Source organism: Mytilus trossulus, unplaced genomic scaffold (assembly GCF_036588685.1).
Source record: "Mytilus trossulus isolate FHL-02 unplaced genomic scaffold, PNRI_Mtr1.1.1.hap1 h1tg000070l__unscaffolded, whole genome shotgun sequence".
NCBI lineage: Eukaryota > Metazoa > Mollusca > Bivalvia > Mytilida > Mytilidae > Mytilus > Mytilus trossulus.
Window position 1 is genome coordinate 5451728 of NW_026963294.1, and position 17966 is coordinate 5469693.

The following is a 17966-nucleotide window of genomic DNA, read 5'->3' on the forward strand; positions in this document are numbered from 1 at the left end:
GAAGATTTATTTCCCCGAGGGTATCACCAGCCCAGTAGTCAGCGCTTCTGTGTAAAGTTGAGTTATCATTGATATTTTCATAATCAAAAATTAACTGTTAACAAAACTTTATTTTTTTTTGAAAAACTAAGGCTTTTCTACCTCAGGAATAGATTACCTCAGCTGTATTTGGCAACATTTTAAGGAATTTTTGGTCCTCAATTCTTTTCAACATTTGTACTCCATTTTGGTCTTTTCAACATTTTTTTATTCGAGCGTCACTGATGAGTCTTTGTAGACGAAACGCGCATCTGGCGTTAATATAAAATGTTGATCCTTCTATCTATTATGAGTTTATTTGCAACCACTAGGTCGATGCCACTGCTGGTTGAGAGTTACTTCCCCGAGGGTATCACCAGCCCAGTCGTCAGCGCTTCTGTGTTGACCTGAGTTATCATTGATATGTTCATAATTATGAATTAACTGTTAAAAAAACTTTATTTTATTTTGAAAAACTAAGGCTTTTCTACATCAGGAATAGATTACCTTAGCTGTATTTGGCAAAATGTTTAGGAATTTTTGATCCTCAATTCTATTCAACTTTGTACTCTAATTTGGCCTTTTAAATATTTTTTGATTCGAGCGTCACTGATGGGTCTTTTTTAGACGAAAAGCGCGTCTGGCGTAAATTTCAAATTTTAATCCTGGTATCTATGATGAGTTTATTTGATATGCATATGAATCTTACCATATATTCAGATTTCGGATATTTGACCATAAAAGGTAAATGTACAATATAGAATTTTAAAGTTCTTAGATCGCATTCATTTTGAGTAAGAAATCAACATGATCTATGCTGTGTCAAATATTTAATGACATTCCAAATGCAGAGCTGTATAAAGCTCGAATGTTGTGTCCATACTTGCCCTAACTGATCAGGGTTCGACCTCTGCGGTCGTATCAAGCTGCACCCTGCGGAGCATTTTATTCAAATTTCAAATATTGAAAAATGACAAGACGTAATCTTTAATTGCACAGTATTGCGCATTAGATTTGTCAAATCTTTGACCACATTTAGTTTGTATTAGAAATCTATATTATGGCAACAATTTGATTACAACACAAATTCAGATAGCACGAAGCTTGAATATTATGTCGACGTTTGCCCCCAACTGTATAGGGTTCGACCACTGCGATCGTATCAGGCTGCGCTCATCAGATCATTTTATCTTGAATATTATTAAAGATAGTAAATTAAAAGCAAACTAAAAATCATTGTTATATACATATACAAATTCATGGATTTACTTTTTGTCGATACCTGTCTCTTGGCATTTTTTCTCTGACTGTTTATGACGTCTTTACACTGAATCCATTTAAATATTGGATGTATACGGAATGACAATTTAGTCTAAGATAACATTGAGAATGGAAATGGGGAATGTGTCAAAGAGACAACAAACCGACCATAGATGCATGACTTGTTTTTATACGACCATAAAAGGAAGGTTGGGATTGATTTTGGGAGTTTTGGTCCCAACAGTTTAGGAATAAGGGGCCCAAAGGGTCCAAAATTAAACTTTGTTTGATTTCATCAAAAATTGAATAATTGGGGTTCTTTAATATGCCGAATCTAACTGTGTATGTAGATTCTTTATTTTTGGTCCCGTTTCAAATTGGTCTACATTAAGGTCCAAAGGGTCCAAATTAAACTTAGTTTGATTTTAACAAAAATTGAATCCTTGTGGTTCTTTGATATGCTGAATCTAAAAATGTACTTAGATTTTTTATTATTGGCCCAGTTTTCAAGTTGGTCTAAATCGGGGTCGAAAATTAAACTGTGCATGTTTGATTTCATCAAAAATTGAATAATTGGGGTTCTTTGATATATGCCAAATCTAGCTGTGTATGTAAATTCTTAATTTTTGGTCCCGTTTTCAGATTGGTCTACATTAAAGTCCAAAGGGTCCAACATTAAACTAAGTTTGATTTTAACAAAAATTAAATTCTTGGGCTTCTTTGATATGCTGAATCTAAACATGTACTTAGATTTTTGATTATTGGCCCAGTTTTCAAGTCGGTCCAAATTAGGATCCAAAATTATTATATTAAGTATTGTGCAATAGCAAGAAATTTTCAATTGCACAGTATTCAGCAATAGCAAGAAATCTTCAATTGCACAGTATTGTGCAATAGCAAGTATTTTCAATTGCACAGTATTGCGCAATAGCAAGAAATATCTTATTGCACAATATTGAGCAATAGCAAGAAATTTTCAATTGGACTTATCTTTCTTTGTCCAGAATAGTAGTTGAATCAACTTAAATCATTGTTTTATACAATATACAATGTATATTCACTTTTACTACCAACTTATAATTAAAACAATCTTTACCATTCAGTGATAACAAGCACTTTTTTTTACATTTTAATATTTTATGATGTATTTAAATGAGTAGTTATTGTTGCAAACTCCATTAGAAATTTGAATTGAGATCAGTTTTGGAATAAGAGAAAGGGGGATGTGAAAAAAAAATATGGGGGGGGGTAAAATTTTTCTCATTTTAGATTTCATAAATAAAAAAATTTCTTCAAACATTTTTTTGAGAGGATTAATATTCAACAGCATAGTGAATTGCTCAAAGGCAAAACAAAAATTTTAAGTTCATTAGACCACATTCATTCTGTGTCAGAAACCTATGCTGTGTCAACTGTTTAATCACAATTCAAATTTAGAGCTGAATCCAGCTTGAATGTTGTGTCCATACTTGCCCCAACCGTTCAGGGTTCAACCTCTGCGGTCGTATAAAGCTGCGCCCTGCGGAGCATCTGTTTTTTTTAGTTTCAGTAGCTTTCAGGTCTCTACTAATCCATCTGATGAGTTAAGCCTCTTTCAACTGAATTTCATAGTACGTTCTCATGTTGTACTGGTACACCACTGTCCGAGGTTAGGGGGAGAGTTGTGATCCCGCTAACATGTTTAACCCCGCTATATTCTGTATGTTTGTGCCTGTCCCCAGTCTGGAGCCTGTTATTCAGTGGTTGTCGTTTGTTTATGTGTTTGATATTTGTTTTTCGTTCATTTGTTGTACATAAATTAGGCCGTTAGTTTTCTCGTTTGAATTCTTTTACATTGTCATTCGGGACCCTTTATAACTGACTGCGCGGTATGGGCTTTGTTCATTGTTGAAGGCCGTACGGTGACCTTTGATGGCTAATTTTGATGTCATTTGGTTTCTAGTGGAGAGTGGTCTCATTGACAATCTTACAACATCTTCCTTTTTATATAAACTTTAAACAACAAATATGTTCAGCAAAGTAAGATGTACAAATTAGTCAACATGACCAAAATGGTCAATTAACCCCATAAGGAGTTATTGACCTTTAAAGTAAAATTTTAACAATTTTTCGTAAATTTTTGTAATCTTTTACAAAAGTCTTCTCCTCTGAAACATCTGAAAATAATTTAACAAAACTTGGCCACAATCATCATTAGGGTATCTAGTTGTGCCAACATGGCAGACATGGCTAAAATAGAACATAGGGGTTAAAATGCAATTTTTGGCTGATATCTCTAAAAACTAACACAAAAGTATAACAGTTGCATTGAGTTTTTCATCAATTGTAAATAAAAATAACAGGTGAGATAATTGTGATTCCCATAATAAAATAATAAGGCATGGTCTTTAAACTTAAAGTTGGAAGAACTATGTTAATTTTTATGTTTGAATTATCCTTCTTTCTGAATCAATTTTATCTTTGCAATTTTTTTTACCTGAAATATTTATGAAATAAAGTTCAACTGTATTTTTCATGTTTCAAGAAATGGATAAACAAAGAATGAAAAAAGAAGGGAAACAAAGACAAACAGAACAAGAAAAAAAGAAAGTTTTTAGAATTTCAAAGAAACATCGTCCTCCAGAAGACATAACAGAGCAAACAGAAAATAGTGCAAATTTATCTACACAGGAAAAATTTGCGAAAGCTAAAAAGCTAGCTGCAAGTTTTGGAAAAGCTAAAACTGTTGTATCCTCATCAAAGTCTGATTCAAATAAAAGTTCAGCAGTAAGTGACAAAAGTTCTTCAAAACATAAGCACAATAAACCTTCTCATTCAGAGCAGAGAAAAACTGGAAATGACAAACATTCAAATAACAAAGATGTTCCTAAACAGTCTGACAAGAAATCATCATATAAAGATAAGTTAGAAAAAATGTCAGACCGGGAAAAACTTGCAATTATCAAAAAGATATCAAGGTATGATCAAATATCGGATACAGAAAAACTTGACAAAATTAGGAAAATTTCAGAAACAATTCGAAAGGGGTCATCAAGTAATAGCGTCATGAATGAAAAACAAAACGGATATCCGACGTATTCACCTCTTTCCAGTAAAATAGACCGACAAAAAATGACAGGAAATTTGGAAAGTCTTCAGAAAATAAAAAAAGAATTTAAGGAAGATGAGGTTAATGGAAAAACTATAACAATACTTGGGAAAACTGATGAAGGAATTAAAAGAGAAGTTATATTTGACAGAACAGATGCTGAAACAATGAGATATGCATTGCAAGAAAAAGCAGAACGAATAACAGCCAAGATGAACAGACCTGAAGAACCTAAACTTAGAGAAAGAAAAACGGGTAATCACAGAGAATCTGAAACTGAGGCAAAGAGAAAAAAATCTGAAACTTCTAAACATAAAGATGATGAAAAAAGGAAAGATTCTGATTTTAAGAAATCTTCTAGTCATTCCAGTGTTACTAAATACAATGATAAATATAGTGATGATAGATATTCAGACAGATCTTCAAGTGAAGAGAAACCTGTTAAGAAGAAAAAACCTTCACCACATACATCAATGAATCTTAATCATGTAAATGATTTGTTAAAAATTGCTGAACAAAAATACCAAGAAACTGTCAAAATTGAAGTACATGTAGTTAAAAAAAACCCAAAACAAGAGGAAAGATTATTAACTAAAAGAGAGATGGCATTTCAAAGAGAACATCAAGAATATTCAAAAAATAAGAAAAAAAGAAGAGAGGCTGAAATTGAAGAGAGACAAACTGTAGATGCCAAAAGAAAAAAGCAAATCTCTAATTTATTTAAAAGTAAATCCACTTCAAATTTAGTGGCAAAATCAGCAAGTTTTTCACAAACTACTGTGAGGAAAAATTCTTATTCAGAAAAAATAGTTACTAAATCTTTGTCGCCTGTGCCTTGTTCATTTAAACCGTCAACAAGTATAAAGTTAGGTAAATCAATGTCATCTTCTTCAATTCTCTCCAAACCTTTTACAAAACAGGTCAACCTACACTCAGCAACACATTCTCAACACAATTCAGACTCAAATCCAGCAAAGAAAAGAAAACGGGAACATACAGAAAACGAAACAATTTCCAAGGAACATCGGAAGAAATCAAATAGTGCTAAAAGAAGTAATTCTAAAGATGCACGTGAAAATGTGCTGGTGTGTGAACCACCAAAGAATGAAAAACCAGTATTTTCCAATCCACCTGAGAGAATGTATGGAAAAATTAAGAAAATTCAACCAACAAAGCCAGGTATTTAAATATAAACACCATTCAAAAATGTAAAGCACACTTTTAAAATGATAATTCAGAGCAATGAAATTGATTTTAAAATCGTCCTTACAATGAGCAATGCTTTGTAAAGTTTAATTGACCAAAGGTTAGTCATTATTTAAATTTTAGTAAAAATACAATGAAGAATTTAGCCATAGTCCTTTGATTTTGAAATAGGGATTATTCTGTTATTTAGAGGTTGCTTAATATGTGTTTGTCAATGAAGCAGCAAACACAAAAGAACAAATAACCAACGGCTATATAAACATTAGTTTCAGCAAGACAAAAGCATCAATACGGGTGTCAATAACTGAATCACTTTGAGAGACTCAGTGAGTGTAGACATTCTAGAGAAAGTGGTAAATTGATTTAGACGAAGCTATCCTTCATCTATCAATGACATTAAATTACATTATACAGGTACATATAAACAATTTCCTAGAAAGTTCCCTGATATGGAAAGGCACATTAACAAATGGTTTGGTTAATAAGTACATTTTTATTTTCTCATCAAGGAGTGGGAATTCCCTTTTTTCCCCTTTTTTAATGATGTGAAAGTTTCATGGTGTTCCAGGGATGAAGGCCTCCATATCAAAATGTCTGGATCCGAAACCTGTAGTTATTTAAGCACTTACATTCCGCATATATATTGATATAAGACTTGACTAGTTGGAGAACAGAAAGTAAGAAATAGAGGAGAGACGAAAGGTTTCAAAGGGACAATCAAACTCATAAGTAAAAAAAAAAAACTTAACAATGCCATGGCTAAAAAAGAAAAAGACAAACTAACAACAGTACACAAAACATTACATAGAAAACTAAAGACTAAGGAACATGAACCCCACCAAAATTGAGGGTGATCGCAGGTGCTCAGAAATGGTGACACCGTTCGTGTGGTTCATGTTACTTAGTACAAAACTCGTGATACGTCTATCTGGGTAGGTAACATTCAAGGAAAATGAGATGGGACTGTAGTAACGACAATTGGAACATATCTGTTGTCATCTGTGAAACAGATATTCCATTAAGGTCATTTTCCATTTTCGTTCATTTGTTGAACATAAATTAGGCCGTCAGTTTTCTCGTTTGAATTCTTTTATATTGTCATGCATTTCGTGAAGTAACAATTTTATGTGTAGTTATTTGAAATTTTTAATCATGTTCATGTGTAAACATAGTTTGTTTTCAGAATATCTCTTAGAAAATCTGTCAAGTTTTGTTTGTTTTATGTTCTTTAAGTGGCATCCTATTCTGTTTTATGCAAAATTTCATCCTTTCCCATTAAGATATTAAGGAGAAATGTAGTATAAACTTTGATAAAGTCTGTTCCAAAACCAAATTTATTCTAGCTAAACTCCTGTTACAACATAGGAGTATGGTAATTTTTTATCAGTCTTATTTATCTTGACTTATCTTTATCTTTCTAAGAGATATAGCTGTTTACCAGTTTTATCTAGACCTCTATGTTTCTTAATCTTTTTTCTGCATGTTCTGTCCGTCCTTTTCAGTTATGGCTTCAAGGGATTGTCTTTAACCTACTTATATTATCTGTATTGCTTTGTATACTGTCAACTAACTAAGACAATAGAAATTTTGATGGATGTAATTTTCAAAAATAATCTCTAATGTGTTATTAGCATAAGCATGGTACATGCTATCTTGAAATTAACATCTTATCTCTGTAGAAACTCGCCCATCCCCAGTTTCTCAGCTGGATTGTGAGGTTGTGCTAGTGCTGAGCACAATAAATGAAATTTTAAGAAATTAGAAGAGTGTATGTTATTAAAATCTAGTAAATGTTATTTATAATTATCATGGAAAAAAATGTTTACATACATAAAAAAACAAAAAACATTGTTATTCGGGGCCTTTTACAACTGACTGTGCGGTTTGGGCTTTTTTCATTGTTGAAGGCCGTACGGTGACCTTTGTTGGCTAGTTTTGTGTCATTTGGTTTCTTGTGGAAAGTGGTCTCATTGACAATCTTACCACATCTTCCTTTTTATATAAACTGTAAATAATAAGGAATGTTCAGCAAAGTAAGATCTACAAAGAAGTCAATATGACCAAAATGGTCAATTAACCCCATAAGGAGTTATTGCCCTTTAAAGTCAATTTTTAACAATTTTTCATAAATTTTTGTAATCATTTACAAAAGTCTTCTCTTCTGAAACATCTGAGAATAATTTAACCAAACTGGCCACAATCATCATAAGGGTATCTAGTTAAGAAAATGTGTCCAAGGACCCTGCCAGCCAACATGGCAGACATGGCTAAAAATAGAACATAGGTGTTAAATGCAATTTTTGGCTTATATTTCTGAAACTTACGCAAAAGTATAACAGTTGAATTGATTTATGCAGGTAAGATAATTTGGATTCCCACAATAAAATAATAAAGCATGTGCTTTAAAGTAAAAGCTATAAGAACTATGTTAATATATATTTTTTATTATACTTCACGTTAAAATGCCATATTTTGTTTGGCTGATACGAGGGTTTTAATTTACTCTACCACATGGCTAAGAGGGTGACATATTTACCCTCTAGTCTAGACCAATCAAATATCGATAGTTTGAAGGACAATGAATTGAATTTACATCAAGTTATTGAATACAATGCTAAAGTTTTATGTTTTGGCTCAGATTTAATTATTTGACTGTTAACTTAATGAAAAAATGAAACATCTTGCTTAACTTTATTGGTTTTTTTTCTAATACCTGTAACGTCATACGTGACGTCATAGAAATACTTTTAAAATAAAATTAATCTGTAAAAAAACTATAATGATAGGGTAGGACATTCAGTATAATAAATTAAATAACACATAGCTGAGAGGTTGATAGAGTAGATAGTTACCCCTCGAAAAAACATTGTCAACCTTGATTCTCCGCAGTTGACAATGTTTTCTCTTGGTAACAATCTGCTCTATCACCCTCTCAGCTATGTGTTATTTATATGTTTGAAATATCCTTCTTTCTGAATGAATTTTAAATATTTTTTTTACCTGAAATATTTATGAAATTATGTTCAACTGTATTTTTCATGTTTTAAGAAATGAATGAACAAAGAACGAAAGAAGAAAGGAAACAAAGACAAATAGAAGAAGAAAAAAAGGAAGTTTTTAGAATTCCAAAAAAACCTCGTCCTCCAAAAGAAATCACAGAGCAAACAGATAAAAGTGCAAAATTATCTACACAGGAAAAACTTGAGAAAGCTAAAAATCTAGCTGCAAGTTTTGGAAAAGCTTAAACTGCTGTATCATCATCAAAGTCTGATTCAAATAAAAGTTCAGCAGTAAGTGACAAAAGTTCCTCAAATCATAAACACGACAAACCTTCTTATTTAGATCAGAGAAAAACTGGAAATGACAAACATTCATATATCAAAGATGTTCCTAATCAATCTGACAAGAAACCATTAAATAACAAACATTCAAATAACAAAGATGTTCCAAAACAGTCTGACAAGAAACCATTAAATAACAAACATATAAATAACAAAGATGTTCCTAAAAAGTCTGACAAGAAACCATCACGTGAAAAACATTCAAATAACAAAGATGTTCCTAAACAGTCTGACAAGAAATCCTCAAATGACAAACATATAAATAACAAATATGTTCATAAACAGTCTGACAAGAAGCTATCATATGAAGATAAGTCGGAAAAAATGTCAGACCAGGAAAAACTTGCAATTATCAAAAAGATATCAGGGAGTCTAGGGCGTGTAGGTGATAAAATATCGGATACAGAAAAACTTGACAAAATTGGAAAAATTTCAGAAACAATTGGAAAGGGGTCATCAAGTAAAAGTGACATTAATGAAAAACCAAACGGATCTCAGAAACATTCTCCTCTATCCAGTAAAATAGACCGAGATAAAATGACAGGAAATTTGGAAAGTCTTCAGAAAATAAAACAAAAATTCAAGGAAGCGGAGGAAAGAGTAAATGGAAAAGCTATCACAATGCGCGGGAAAACTGATAAAGGAATTAAAAGAGAAGTTATCTTTGACAGAACAGATGCTGAAACAATGAGATATGCATTGCAAGAAAAAGCAGCACGAATAAGCGACATGATGAAGAAACCTGAAGAACCTAAACATAGAAAAAGAAAAAAGGCTAAAGACAGAGCATCTGAAACTGAGCCAAAGGGAAAACAATCTCAAACTTCTAAAAATGAAGATGATAAACAAAGGAAATATTCTGATTTTAAGGAATGTTCAAGTCATTCCAGTGCTCCTAAATACAATGATAAATATAGTGATGATAGGCATTCAGACAGATCTTCAAGGGAGAAGAAACCTGTTAAGAAGAAAAAACCTCCACCCCCACCATCAATAAATTTTTATCATATTAATGGTTTGTCAAAAATTGATGAACAAAAATCCCAAGAACCTGTTAAAGTTGAAGTTATTAAAAAACCTAAAAAAGAAAAGAAACGATTAAGTAAAAGAGAGATTGCATCTCAAAGAGAATATCAAGACTATTTCAAAAATAAAAAAATAAAAAGAGAGACTGAAATTGAAGAGAGAAAAACTGTGGATGTTAAAAGAGAAAAGCAAATATCTAATTCATTAAAAAGAAAATCCACTTCTAGTTTAGTGGCAAAATCAGCAAGTTTTTCACAAAAAACTGTAAGAAAAAATCGTTATTCAGAAAAATTAGTGACTAAATCTTCGTCGCCTGTGCCTTGTTCATCTAAATCGTCACCAAGTAACAAGTCAGGTAAATCAATGTCATCTCCTTCAATTCCCTCAAAACCTTTTACAAAACTGTTAAAACTACACTCAGCAACACATTCTCAACACAATTCCGACTTAAATCCAGCAAAGAAAAGAAAACGGGAACATACAGAAAACGAAGGAATTTCCAAGGAACATCGGAAGAAATCAAATAGTGCTAAAAGAAGTAATTCTAAAGATGCACGTGAAAATGTGCTGGTGTATGGGCAACCAAAGAATGAAAAACCAGTATCTTCCAATCCACCTGAGAGAATATATGGAGAAATTAAGAAAAATCAACCAAAACAGCCAGGTATTTAAATAGAAACACCATTCAAAAATGTAAAGCACACTTTTAAAACGGTAATTCAGAGCAATGAAATTGATTTTAAAATCGTCCATACAATGAGCAATGATTTGTAAGTTTAGTTCACCAAAGGTTAGTCATTATTTTCATTTTTGTAAAAAAAAAAACCAATGAAGAATTTAGCCATAGCCCTTTGATTTTGAAGTAGGGATTATTCTGTTTTTTAAAAGTTGCTTAATATGTATTTGTCAATGAAGCAACAAACACAAAAGAACAAATAACCAACGGCTATATAAACATTGGTCTTCAGCAATACCAAAGCATCCATACGGGTGTGTAGAACTGAATCACTTTGAGAGACTAAGTGAGTCTAGACATGCTAAAGAAAGTGGTAAATTAATTTAGACGAAGCTATCCTTCGTCTATCAATGAAATTAAATTACATTATACATGTACATGTACATAAATCCCTAGATAGTTCCTTAGTATTGGAAAGGCACATAAACAAATGGTTTGTTTCAACTAGTTCATTTTCTGATCAAGGAGTTGGAACCCCCTTTCTTTCCTCTTTTTTTTTATTAATGAGAAAGTTTCATGGTGTTCCAGTAAATGATCCGAAACCTGTAGTTATTTAAGCACTTATATTCCACATATACATTAATATATGACTTGTCTAGTTGAAGAACAAAAAGTAAGTGAAAGATACGAGGCGAAATATTCCAAAGGGACATTCCAACTCATAAGTAAAAAACAACAACATGAAAATGCCATGGCTAAAAAAGAAAAAGACAAACTAACAGCAGCTGCCAACAACGGTGACCAACTCAACGACTATGGGCGACTTCGAGGCCAGCCTTCATGTAGCTGCGGTTCTGAAGAAAACCACATAAACTCCATTTGATTAGATAATTTTAACTGTCAATAACAGCTTTTTATTTGTACATATTAAACCTTTGTGAAAAGTAGCTCCCTCAGACCTAGGCCTGGTCAATATTTAAGGTCGTCTACGACTCCTGGCCATTATTGAAGATGATGAAAGAGGGACGAAAGATACCAGAGGGACAGTCAAACTCATAAATATCGAAAATTAACTGACAACGCCATGACTAAAAATGAATAAGACAAACAGACAAACAATTATAGAACACATGACACAACATAGAAAACTAAAGAATAAGCAACACGAACATCATAAAAAAACTATGGATGATCTCAAGTTCTCCGAAAGGGTAAGCAAATCCTGTTTAACATGTGGCATCCGTCGTGATGCTCAGTTTATAACACATCCGCTAAATGCCTAGTTCGGTAGGTCACATTCATGAAAAGGAAGGGGATTGTAGTTACGACATAAGGAAAATATCTGATATCATCTGTGAAACGGTTAATCCAAAACGGCCAACCAACTCGTGATGGCGTCCATAAAATTTACGATGGGATGATTTAAACTTCCCCATTTGGAACTCTTAGTTTAATAGCTTCCTTGTGAGCAGCAACAATCTTTTAAAAAAATCATGATAGGAAAATACAGGCATAGGAGTATCGTATCAATTGGGAGATATATGCCCCGTATGCAGGTACTGCTGGAATGTTGCTACTTAGAAATGGAAAGTTCACGATTGGAAGGCTGAAATCATCTCTTTTTGTCGTAAAATGTTGTTTTCAACCGACCCTCATTGTCAATTTCTAGATGTAAGTCAAGATATGAGGCCGACTTAACTGTATCTGTTGTATTCTTTATCTCTATTTCAATGGGATAGATGCGTTCAACATAGTCACCAAATTTTGAATTATTTAGTGAGAGAACACCATCTACATAGCGCAAAGTAGAATTAAAGGATGTTTCTAACTTCTTATCTTTCTTCCTAAGAAGTTCCTGTATGAAGTCAGCCTCATTATAATAAAGGTACGAACATGTTTCGATCAGTTTCTATGTTTCGTGTATATATGTTTATGAGCGAATAAATCATATTTTCGATTTTTATGTTTAATATTAGTATTCTGCCGAACTGGACGAATAAAATAAAATAGTTTTAAGATTAAGAGCATTTATATGTGCAAAAGTAGGGTAATTTAAAGTATCGGCTAATGTATTATTCTTTTTGAAACTGTTCTGATTATGAGATTTATTTTAAACGTATTTCATATTTAGACTTTTTTTTCTTTTTTTTAAGGGGTCAATTCTATTTGTAACATATCCACAGCACTCCAGCACACACCCCCTCTAATTTACATACACACAAAAATAAACGCATTTGGAATGTAATAAGGAAGAAAAAAAAGTATTTCAAAACGTTATTGAATAGCAACATATGCTTATTATGCAAAAAGTAAAAACACAAAAATACTGAACTCCGAGGAAAATTCGAAAAGGAAAATCAAAAATCAAAAGACAAAATCAAAAGTCCAAACACATCAAACGAATGGATAACAACTGTCATATTCCTGACTTGGTACAGGCATTTTCTAATGTAGAAAACGGTGGATTGAACCTGGTTTTATAGCTAGCTAAACCTCTCAGTTGTATGACAGTCGCATCAAATTCCATTACATTGTCAACGATGCATGAACAAAACAAACATACTGATGTCGTAATAGTTTTGCTTTATTTTTGCATGACACATCATTGTGGTCTTTTTTGCGAATACACGTTTAGTGTTTACATATTTAAACCGGGTCAATGACCACAACTGGACACTTCTTTTTATCCCAAAACAACTGTCTATAGATGGACTGATTTAACTCCTCCGAGTCAAATGAAATAAATCAAGAAATAATACGTGACAACCTGATGATAAAGTTGTTTACAGCTGTCGGGTAACTTTTTGTAATCACATAAGCAACACGACGGGTGCCACATGTGGAGCAGGATCCCCTTACCCTTCCGGAGCACCTGAGATCACCCCTAGTTTTTAGTGGGGTTCGTGTTGTTTATACTTTAGTTTTCTATGTTGCGTCATGTGTACTATTTTTTTTCTGTTTGTCTTTTCCATTTTTAGCCATGGCGTTGTCAGTTTGTTTTAGATTTATGAGTTTGACTGTCCCTTTGGTATCTTTCGTCCCTCTTTTCTAATGCTATTCTTTAAAATTTTAAAGTTGTGTATAATTTTGATTTTTATCTTAGGTGGTTTAGGTATTCTTTCTTTCCTAAGCACACGTTTACTTTTTAAAAAGTAAAGATACAATTAAGCGTTGTTTTATTTTCACACATTTTACAAATGTGTATAGTTTAGTTGAGGTTCCTGGTAGCCGTGTGTAGTATTTTAACATGTTTGTTCTTACTTTAAATATAAATTATATGATTTATTCTAATTTTAGACATGTTATAAGAGTTTTGCCTACTATACAATGTATACAATATGTAAATACGAGTAAATAGTAGTAGCGCAAGCATGCAACACATGCGCGTACAATGATGGTTACATACAAACTGTAACACATGCATGATAAAAAAAAAGACAGTACCTATACGATGTTAAAAAGTCTTTTGGTTTCTCTGTTGCGTTCTCGTAACGAAGAGTATACAGCAAATTAAATATTAACCAATGTCTATATAGCTGTAGTTGTTCACATTGCGTTATAGTAATACAACAAACTCTAAAACATAAAGTCGTTTACATGTTATATTTGTTATTCTCGTGGGATTTTTTCTGATGCTTGGTCCGTTTCTGTGTGTGTTAGTTACATTGTAGTGTTGTGTCGTTGTTCTCCTCTTATATTTATGCGTTTCCCTCAGTTTCAGTTTGCTACCCCGATTTTGTTTTTTGTCCATGGATTTATGAGTTTGAACAGCGGTATACTACTGTTGCCTTTATTTACCACAAGATTTCATTACCGTGTTACATAGATTTTATTTAAGTACCTGAACACATCTATCTGAAATAGTATCATCATGTACAAATAATATGAAATCTTATTTATGTATATAAATATGTAATACTTTAGTTACTTTAATAGATTTATTTTATGTTTATTAGACCAGATTAGACAAACGTTAACTCTCAGAACAGATAATGTAAGTATTACCGTTGTTTTCATTTCTTTAAATACTTCACTATTGACAAGTGGATGATGGTAACCGAAGTTACCACCATCCCAATATGGCGGAGGGGAAACCCCTCAAGATCTTTCCCTCTAAGTAACTTTGTTTTAACATAAATGTGGCTAACATTACTCAGCCATCGGTTGGTAATTAACATTTGTAATCAGTCTGTTAAATATTAACCGTACACAGTTGTCCGCTACTGAGAAAATTGAACACAATAAAAATGCGTTGATGATGACAACTCCAAGTTGGGATGGTGGTAACTATCGATCAAAATACTTTGAAAATGATGGTAACTTTTATATTATATGAGGTTTTTTTCCCAATCAAACAGTGTTTAACATCACTATACATGAAATGAAACACAACAACCCATGTTAACTGAAACCACAATATTGGAGTATATACCAATACTAGCATAAAATACAAAAATGTGTCGGGGAAAACAAATTAAAATGTTTATCAAAATGAAAATATCTTTAATGCAACAATTTCACAAATAGTGTTGCAATACTAACTAAAAAACTATATATGTTACTGCATTGTCTGCTATTTGTTTAAAAGTATGATTTGTTTCAGCTAAATCCTCTTCTCATGCAGAGCAATCAAAGACAACTAAGTCGCCTTAACCTGTTTATTTCTTTTAGTTTATATAATATGCCAGTGTCTCTAACACGTATTCTGCTATTTAAATCTGAAACCAAAATTAAAGGATGATTGCAAGTTCTTGGGGATGGCCAAAAGCATTTGTCAAAAAAAAGTAATCACACCTTTATACATGAAACTAAAGATAAAAGTAGTGGATAGAGGGCGCTGAACAATTCGAGTTAGTATACATATATCTTTGCTTTCTTTGTACACGTACAAATAAAGTATCCTGTTATCTCCCTTCCATGTTGAGCACGGGATAATATGGGGTATTCATTTCGCGAGCCAGTTCATTTTGGGGTCCTCCTCGCAGTTCCCCCTTTAAACAATGTCAATTTCTTTGAAAAATTAGAGACAATGATTTACATTTGACAACGAAAGGGTTGGGTGTAAATTTCAGGATTAAAACAATATATGCACATTGTCGGAAAATATAAAATCTATTTGTAACACTACAAAACAGTAGAAAAGCTCGGCATAGCCTCACTTTTCGTCCTGTTCTAAAGCTCATACAAATACATTTCATGTTTCCCTATAATGTACATATCGTCGCTGGGCTTCTAAAATGTTGTAAATTAAAAAAATTTCAAAAAAAATAATTCTCACAAACAGGCTTTGAAAATTTTGGCAAAATGCATGCTTCCAAAATGCCGTATGTGAACTTGAACATGTTTGTAAACAGCAGTCAAAGAAAAACGTTGACATTTCTGGAGTATCCAATATCTTAAATTATTTTCACAGAAATAAAGAAATGTACAATTATTTTTTTTTCCAAAGCCATTCTACAACGATTTTCAAGTTTTCATACAACATTTTGGAAGCAAACTTTACAAACAACTGGCATTGGCAATTTTGTAATATGTCTTATTTCACACATTTTGATTGGTCTAACTGTATGCCATTTTGTGATACCAAAGATTTCCTCCCGCCCGGACCATTGGTGTCAAAAAGTATTTTTAGCCAAAAAAGTCATATACGACATTTTAGAAGCCCAGCGACGATATATTGTATATTCATGATTTAAGCAAAACTATTTCTATCAGTATTCATTGAAGAGATATATTTATAACAAACGATAATAATTGCTATTTTGAACTCGTGAATATCCTCGTAGTTATCATGTTTATAGATCGATTAAAACCCAAAACGAATATTTCGTATTGGATCTAGGCGATAGCAAAATACCGGCATGCCCTCACAGTCATCCGCTGTTATCATTTCTCAAATCTATTACAAAAATTTACTGATTTCGATTTTTCCTTATACCATACACGAATATCGAGTGTAAGATAATAGATTTGTTTATCAGGTGGTATTTTTATGTGTAATTTATGCAAATTTGCATCTGACGAAATCGGCATTCTTCGGCATACATTTATACAGCATGGTGGCCATAAGTCCACTTTAAACATTAAGAAGTCAATATTTGTTGAGAAATTGGGTTGCTTTGAATACAGATCCTTTAGTTTCCCTGACCGAAAATCAGATTTTAAATTATACCACGATCTCTCGAAAACATTTCATACCATTCAAACTTGTCAAACACACATCCTTTAAATCATTTTAATTACAATTATTAGGTATATCTGTCAATTACATTCGCAAACTCTTGAAACAAAATGTTAGCTCCCACTCATTCCATATTCTTCATTTTTTTTAAATCATTGCGGGGAAGGTATTTTCCCCTATTGATATCTCAAAATCATATCCCCACACAGCCTCATTTATTAAAGCACATAGTGAATAGAAGGAATCGGTTACACATTTTATGTTTTACACAAGTAAAACACAAATTCTAGATGTTCTGTACCGAATATATTAAAAGAAACCATCAATTTCAATAACTTTAATCGTGTAAATAAATGAATTTAGACCAGTGTACAATATACATTATTTTTACCTCAATGGCGGCTTCCATAGTGTTATATTTTGATGGAATACAATAATATCAATGGTGAATATATATATTATGAAATTTGTTATTAATAATGATTCAGAGCGATACCCAGTTGTAGATCCAAAAGGGGGGAGGGTCCTTGGGTGCTGGGAATTGACACCCATTGTTCTATTGGAAAATTTGTCTTTTTCATTTGACAAATTTACAAAAAAAAATGTTAAAAAAAGTACAAGCACCCCCTTTTTTTCACAGTGTCTAAATCCGTCCCTGATTCCGATACATAGTACTTGCGGCAACTTTGGATCATAATATATGACAAAATTTATAAATTTTGAAATACCTAAGAAACTAAGATTTCAACTCCCTCAGGCAAAGTTGACTTTAGATGAATTTGGCTATCAACTTTAGGTATTTTTGTCATATGGCTCTTCAACGGTTTTGGTACTTTTACATCCTTGGATTTAAAATGTTTGGCTTTAAAGGTTCCTGGTAAAGGTAAATCTTGAAAACGCTTCGAACGCATTAAAAATCATCAAACGTGTTGTTTCCAATTTTTTACATCACTGGGTCGATGCCACAGCTTGTGAACTACCAGTCCCCGAGGGTATCATCAGCTCAAAAGTCAGTGGTTCGGTACAAACATTTCAAAAATTGTCCGTTTATAAATTTTGAAATTATTAAGGTTTCAACTGCCTCAGGCAAAATTGTCTTTAGACAATTTGGCTATCAATTTTATGTATTTTTGTCATATATCTTTTTAACGGTTTCGGTACTTACACATC